The sequence below is a fragment of the Micropterus salmoides genome, unplaced genomic scaffold (assembly GCF_014851395.1).
Source record: "Micropterus salmoides isolate LMB-PRFRI ecotype aquatic unplaced genomic scaffold, ASM1485139v1 Ms_hic_scaffold_19, whole genome shotgun sequence".
Taxonomy (NCBI): Eukaryota; Metazoa; Chordata; class Actinopteri; order Centrarchiformes; family Centrarchidae; genus Micropterus; species Micropterus salmoides.
In genome coordinates, this window is record NW_024041039.1 from 30,605,384 (window position 1) to 30,612,578 (window position 7,195).

At 38.1% G+C, this 7,195-nt stretch overlaps 1 long non-coding RNA gene across 1 annotated transcript; it reads right to left on the bottom strand.

Annotated features, from left to right (window-relative positions):
- Positions 1–2,261: 2,261 nt before the first annotated feature.
- Positions 2,262–3,324, bottom strand: LOC119909785. Its single transcript, XR_005445540.1, has 2 exons — positions 3,236–3,324; positions 2,262–3,146 (listed from the first exon to the last, which is right to left on the bottom strand). It is a non-coding gene; the product is annotated as an uncharacterized LOC119909785 (long non-coding RNA).
- Positions 3,325–7,195: the final 3,871 nt, after the last annotated feature.

The following is a 7,195-nucleotide window of genomic DNA, read 5'->3' on the forward strand; positions in this document are numbered from 1 at the left end:
AAGGGAGACAAAATTTAGGAGGCGGGTGACGATTCAAAGTGTATGTATATATATATACACTCACCTAAAGGATTATTAGGAACACCATACTAATACTGTGTTTGACCCCCTTTGGCCTTCAGAACTGCCTTAATTCTACGTGGCATTGATTCAACAAGGTGCTGAAAGCATTCTTTAGAAATGTTGGCCCATATTGATAGGATAGCATCTTGCAGTTGATGGAGATTTGTGGGATGCACATCCAGGGCACGAAGCTCCCGTTCCACCACATCCCAAAGATGCTCTATTGGGTTGAGATCTGGTGACTGTGGGGGCCATTTTAGTACAGTGAACTCATTGTCATGTTCAAGAAACCAATTTGAAATGATTGGAGCTTTGTGACATGGTGCATTATCCTGCTGGAAGTAGCCATCAGAGGATGGGTACATGGTGGCCATAAAGGGATGGACATGGTCAGAAACAATGCTCAGGTAGGCCGTGGCATTTAAACCATGCCCAATTGGCACTAAGGGGCCTAAAGTGTGCCAAGAAAACATCCCCCACACCATTACACCACCACCAGCCTGCACAGTGGTAACAAGGCATGATGGATCCATGTTCTCATTCTGTTTACGCCAAATTCTGACTCTACCATCTGAATGTCTCAACAGAAATCGAGACTCATCAGACCAGGCAACATTTTTCCAGTCTTCAACTGTCCAATTTTGGTGAGCTCTTGCAAATTGTAGCCTCTTTTTCCTATTTGTAGTGGAGATGAGTGGTACCCGGTGGGGTCTTCTGCTGTTGTAGCCCATCCACCTCAAGGTTGTGCGTGTTGTGGCTTCACAAATGCTTTGCCGCATACCTCGGTTGTAACGAGTGGTTATTTCAGTCAAAGTTGCTCTTCTATCAGCTTGAATCAGTCGGCCCATTCTCCTCTGACCTCTAGCATCAACGAGGCATTTTCGCCCACAGGACTGCCGCATACTGGATGTTTTTCCCTTTTCACACCATTCTTTGTAAACCCTAGAAATGGTTGTGCGTGAAAATCCCAGTAACTGAGCAGATTGTGAAATACTCAGACCGGCCCGTCTGGCACCAACAACCATGCCACGCTCAAAATTGGTTAAATCACCTTTCTTTCCCATTCTGACATTCAGTTTGGAGTTCAGGAGATTTTCTTGACCAGGACCACACCCCTAAATGCATTGAAGCAACTGCCATGTGATTGGTTGATTAGATAATTGCATTAATGAGAAATTGAACAGGTGTTTCTAATAATCCTTTAGGTGAGTGTAGTGTGTATAACACTATGATGACCTCAACTGGCTTAACATGGAATGCTGATAAGATTAATGTATTGGTTATGCTCAGCATCCTTTGCGATCATCATGGCCAATGTTGTTGAATGTTGAAGAATGTTTTTGAATTTCGGAGGCAGGACATTTATAGGCAGGACTTTGGTGACTAATGTGTAGGAAACATGCCATCGGTGTTGCTGTTTACATTCCGCCAACAACCAGACATCGGCATGTAACGCCATCCGCAACCCTGTTGCTGAACTCCAGACTCAACAACCAAATGTTATTATTATTTTTATTGTTTTTTTGTTTGTGTTTGTTTGTTGTTGTTGTTTTTCTCCTCCCCAAGCCCCCCTTTCTGTTCTATTGCAGGTTTCGTTGCTTTCTGCAATTGGTGTTTCCCACAGCTTTTCCCTGTTGTCCCCACCTTCCATCCCCCTTCTCTTACAGGTGTTGTCCTTTCTCTGTGCTGTCTGTTTGTGCCCACCCATCCCCGTGTCTGCCCCCCTGTCCGGCCCGGTGACAAATCAATACATAAATAAATAAATAATAAAACAGACAAAGGAGTATTTTAATACTCTCTTGTTAAAGTAAAATCTGTCTGGCACAACATGGTATCCAGGTCATCATACCCTATACCAGGCTGCTGGGCAGGACAGGTTTAAAAAAAACAAAAAAAAACGAATTATCCCTAAAACGTTGACTTTAAGTATTTTACATATACATTTTCCATCTAATTTTATTATATAAGTTCAATGTAAAAGGTGACATGTAATGCAATGTTTTTCTATCACGTTTAGTCAGTTTGAATAAATGACATAACTTTGTCAGATTTGATTAAATTAAATTAATGTAAACCTATAAATAAGCATTATGTGTTTATTCAATTACTACATATGAAGTTTAAGGGAATTTCTACATAAACCTTACGTGTTTATTGAAGTACTAAATATAAAGTTTAGGGAAACTTACAAGAACACATACAAGAACTAAAAATTTTATTGACAGATTGCAAAAAAATCGTCTAATGGCAAAGTGCACAACGTTTTCCAGTAAACCTGACGGTACTATACAGGCTAAAGAAATAAAAAAAAATAAAGGTTTTCCACCAGAATGAGTATTTCTACTGTATTCAGTAACTTAAAATGAATTTTAAAATAATCTTTTAAAAAATTGTTTGCCATTCAAAGAGCCTTTTTTTTCAATACAATACTCAAAGCGTTTAAAATGTCAGTATCCAATATCAGTTTGAACAATTCCAACATCAACATTTACATCAAAACAAAAAATTCCCCAAGCACAGCAACAACAATGAGGTGCTGGTAGAAACCTGGATAAGTCTATGAAAAATCAAAAAACAAACTACCGCACACTGATCTGACTTACTAATTTATTTATATTTTCACAAATAAAGTAGCAAGTCAGATCAGTGTACGGTAGTTTGTTTTTTGATTTATCAAGAGTTACATGTTATTACATTTTTTGGATGGTCATCTTGACCTAACTGCTGACTGACTGACGGCGTGATGCACAGGCCCTCAATCTTCCAGAAGGGGGCAAGCCAAGCTCAACTATCCAGCACTGGTCTTGTGAGCTCACTGACGCATCTTAATCTCTAATGTTTGCACCTTTGGGGGACAGTTTGTTGCCATTCAAGTTCATCAAAACCTTCTGGAAGATAGTTCAGGTTGAGTGTGTAGATCAGGCCAAAAAGCATGGCACAACCAAAGGAAATACATCCTAGCCTTCGACCACCACTCCAACATCCGCTGGCTTGTCCTCTTCATAAGCACCTTCTCTGCAAATCACATAGAGCCCCATGGTGGTCTGTGCGATCTCTCTCTTAGCTTCCTCACTGTTGACATCCTAATGGTGAAACATAAATTGACAATTTTGAAATAAAGATAAGATTGCATTTTTAATACTAAGAGCTCACATTAAATGTTGATACTGACCAAGTACTCCTTGATGAGTGTGCTGCTGTCCTCATTGAGGTAAACACACAGGCTTCTGACAACACAGCCCCTCTTCATCTCAATGTCTTCACTCTGAAAAATAAATCATACATAGCATCTCTGAACTTTTAGCCCTGTTGTTGTCCAATCAAAACTGTGCTACAAGTGTTGTGAAGAAAATACAATATCCCTAGGCTTTGAATTTTAAGGCCTGGGGTCTGAAAACAACAGTCAGGTAGGGCTGGACAATATGGCCAAAAAAGTTATCACAATAAAAAGTTTCATATCTTTCAATATCGATAAATATCACAATAAGTATCAAATCTCCTGAGTGAAATTTGAAGGAACCTGATGGTTAATTGTGGTTTAAACTCTTCTTTATGGTCAACACCTGATGCCTAACATAATAACTTAACAATCTGAGGTAGAACATTCAAAACAATTATGACAAAATCGTTGTCAACAAATATGCAAGAGTACATTTAAGTAAAAGCTGTTTACAGTCCTTTTTCCTCAAAAAATACATCTTAATAAAAAAAATTAAGTCCTAATTCGTGCATGATTCAAGTGAATAAAATTAATTTTTTTTTTGAATATTTGTTATACTGTTATTGAAAAAAATAATATCGTGATAATTATTGTTATTGTTTTATTGTCCTGTCCTACAGTCAGGATGCCACACTAATGACCAGATGAAACTAAGCAACAGTTACTTACAAAAGCTAAAGGGTTCTTTTGATAAACCTGCAATTATTACCTCCCACAAATTCTATTAAATGGAAATTACATGCACTTGCCTTAGCTGTAGGAGCCATGAGGAATTGAATCTTCCTTCCAGCAGCTCCTCCTCTACTGCTGAAGACCTTGATTAATTGGCTGCGTATTTGTCAAGCTGTGCCAGGAACTTGGCATGAAGTGGTAAAGTTGTTAGACGCATGAATTCTGCATTTATCTATGACAGAAACGGTGAAAGAAAAGAGATGTACATGAGGAATTATTTTCTGAGTTACAAAAAACAAAACAAAAGAACAAGTCACATTTGGACACTTTGGACTATAAAAAGCCAATAATGTCTTCATATTGTCATATAATTGTCTATAATTTCAGCCAATAATATCAGATAATATAAAATGGGCTGAGAATTAGTGCTGGGCAATAAATATATAAGTAAAGGTTTCTACTGTAAATATGCTCAACTATTAAAGCTGGGTTTATTTATTCACAATGTTAATTAATAAGGTAATGTTGTTGTGCACATTACAGAGACATGGTTTCCCTATATTCGAGGCATTGCCGCTGCTGAATTATGACCACTGCTATTAAAATTTCACTCAATTATTTAATATTAATGCGGAACAAATGATTTGCTAGCTTCCTTTCCTCATTAATCTAAGGACATCTACGTGACAGGTGGTGTTTTCAGAGCAGCGGAGTTAGGTCTTTTAACTGCAGGGCATGTATTTGCGTAGCGATTGAATGGCAAGCGAATGAGAGAGAGCAAACGGCATAAAGTGACGCTGTCAGTGAAGCTAACGTTACTCCTGTGCATACAATTTACGCTAGGTACGAATGTTTTACAGGCTAACGTTAGCAAAGCATTGCACACACACTTTCATTTACCAAAAAATGTCTTTGTAAAACATAAAACACATTTAAATCGACGTACTTCTAAAATGACACATTGCTGCTACACAGTAAAACAACAGATGAAAAACGATTGGACTTACCTTATAAAACTTTCACGTCCACGTCCATGTTCCATGTTGTCCCGCTCACTCAAAAGAATACAGAGCAAAGCAGACTATGCGCATGTGCAACAGTAGGACATGCGCGCAGCCTGCTTTTGGAGCTAGTAAAGTTTATTCGATTTGTTTACTTTAAGTTTATATTGAGCATATTTATGCTGTGTTTAATTATTTTTAATAAATTACATTTTACTTAAAAGTATTGCTTTTTGTTTATGATAGCCAAGAATCATTTTTTTGAGTTTAGCATGTGGTGAAACTTGTGTAAATAATTCACATGGTGTTGAATGTGTTTGCTTTGTGAGGATGATGTGGGGGCAGCTGCTGTAAACTACCTGTGTAAACTTGACAATAATAAGCTCTGTGGCAGCTCTGCAGGTGCAACTCTCCAAAACACTCTGGTCTCCAGTTAACAGATGAACTCGGAACAGTTTTATCAGCTTCAATTACCACAAAATTCACCTCACCTCTTAAAAATATGAACATAATAACAACAAATTGCTGGGAGACCACAAGGCAATATACAAAGATGTAGCCAAAACACTTGTTCCCAATTGCAAAATAATGAGCGGGAAGTAACTGTGCTGCTGTGAGTTATAGAAAAATCAGTGTAGCTCTCTCTGCATGCCTCTTGGAAGTTGCTGCCAAACATATCTCCAAGACCACAGCTATTACCTCTGTTCAGTGGCATGCAATTTATATGGCGCTCCCCAGGGAAATTAACTTTGTGGCGACAACTCACAAGATCAACAATTCTGAGAGGAATTCAGGCCATTCCTCTACAGAAAGGAATAGCATAATTACAGGCCGTGAACTTCAGCACAGTCCCTCTCCTGCAGAGGAATTCCTCCCTCTCTGGACTATTTATATCATTTTGTTTGTAGGATTGCTTTTTCCTCATAAGAAATGTAGTCGAACATTTTCAGAATGAAAAATTTGACGTTAAAACTCAAAGATTTTCAAGATAACTTAAACTGAAATGTTTACTAGCTTTTGAAAGACTTTTAAAGCATTCATTGTCAACGTTCCCTGTTCCCTGTCACGATGATGCTGTGCAGGGCTTTTGGCATCACAGGGGAGAGAACTGTGTACACGCCATTATGAGACTGAGGCAACGATTATGCCCAGTCGGTGCCGAGAGCCAAATGCATACCAATGGGCTGTGGAAATATACTGATATTCAGAGGGGGTCAGCCAGAAGATGAGCAGTGAGCAGCCTGGCCCCTCAGTCTCTCATTCCAAACCGCATCCTGTTGCATAATGAAGAGAAGCTTCTAACCAAGCTGTTACAGCTGCAAGTTCATCTACAAGTGTTCATATGTAACTTACATAATTTCAAATGAAAAAGGTAAAACTTAAAAAAAAAGGTTAATTTAGCTATTGTGTCCTTCTCATCTCATGAATATTTATGAACATATTACTCTTGCGCCTAATAAACACCAATCAGTTGATTTCTCCGTGCTAAAAGCTCTATACTGTGATATCACGACCAGGGCTGTATTCACCTGCCTAGGGGCAAAATTTTAGCTGTGTATTGATAAACCCCCACCTGTGATTCTTCCACTCTCTGTGCAACAGTTATAGATTTTTATACAAACTTACAGGTTCCAATTTTGAGGTCTGTATCAACCCATCCTTGCACTTTAGTTTCTGCAATTGGATGCTCATCCTCAAGGACCAGATGTCAGTTTTGAAAGTTGAAAGTGAATTGTGAGAACTGAATGTGAAAGTATATAGAGACTAAAATTTTCAGTGAGGATCAAATACAGTATCAGAGCAACTGAATTCAATTTCATTATATTATGTAGCAGACCTAAATTTTAGTCATGCAATTTAATAAATTTATGAGAATTGATACCCAATTATGAATTTTTAAGATTCATAAAATCAAAATTTATTCCTCGTTAAGGGCACCACCGGAGTTGTTATAATCCTAGAGTCTCCGGACCTCTAGGTAGTTTGGAATAATTATACAATTATTACTAGTGATCAGTTAGTTAATAATCGCTCAATTATCTTAAGTCAGTCAGTCAGTCTCATATCTAAAGGGTCAATTCTCTTGGCAGGAACTAGAAATAGGCAACACACACAGCTCTTGATTATATTACAGTGAATTTATTCTCTAACTAAGGTGATAAAAAAGATGGTTGGATACAGGGAAAATAAACAATTGCTGAACAATGAGCCTGGAGGTTCGATTGTGGGAAGCATTTGA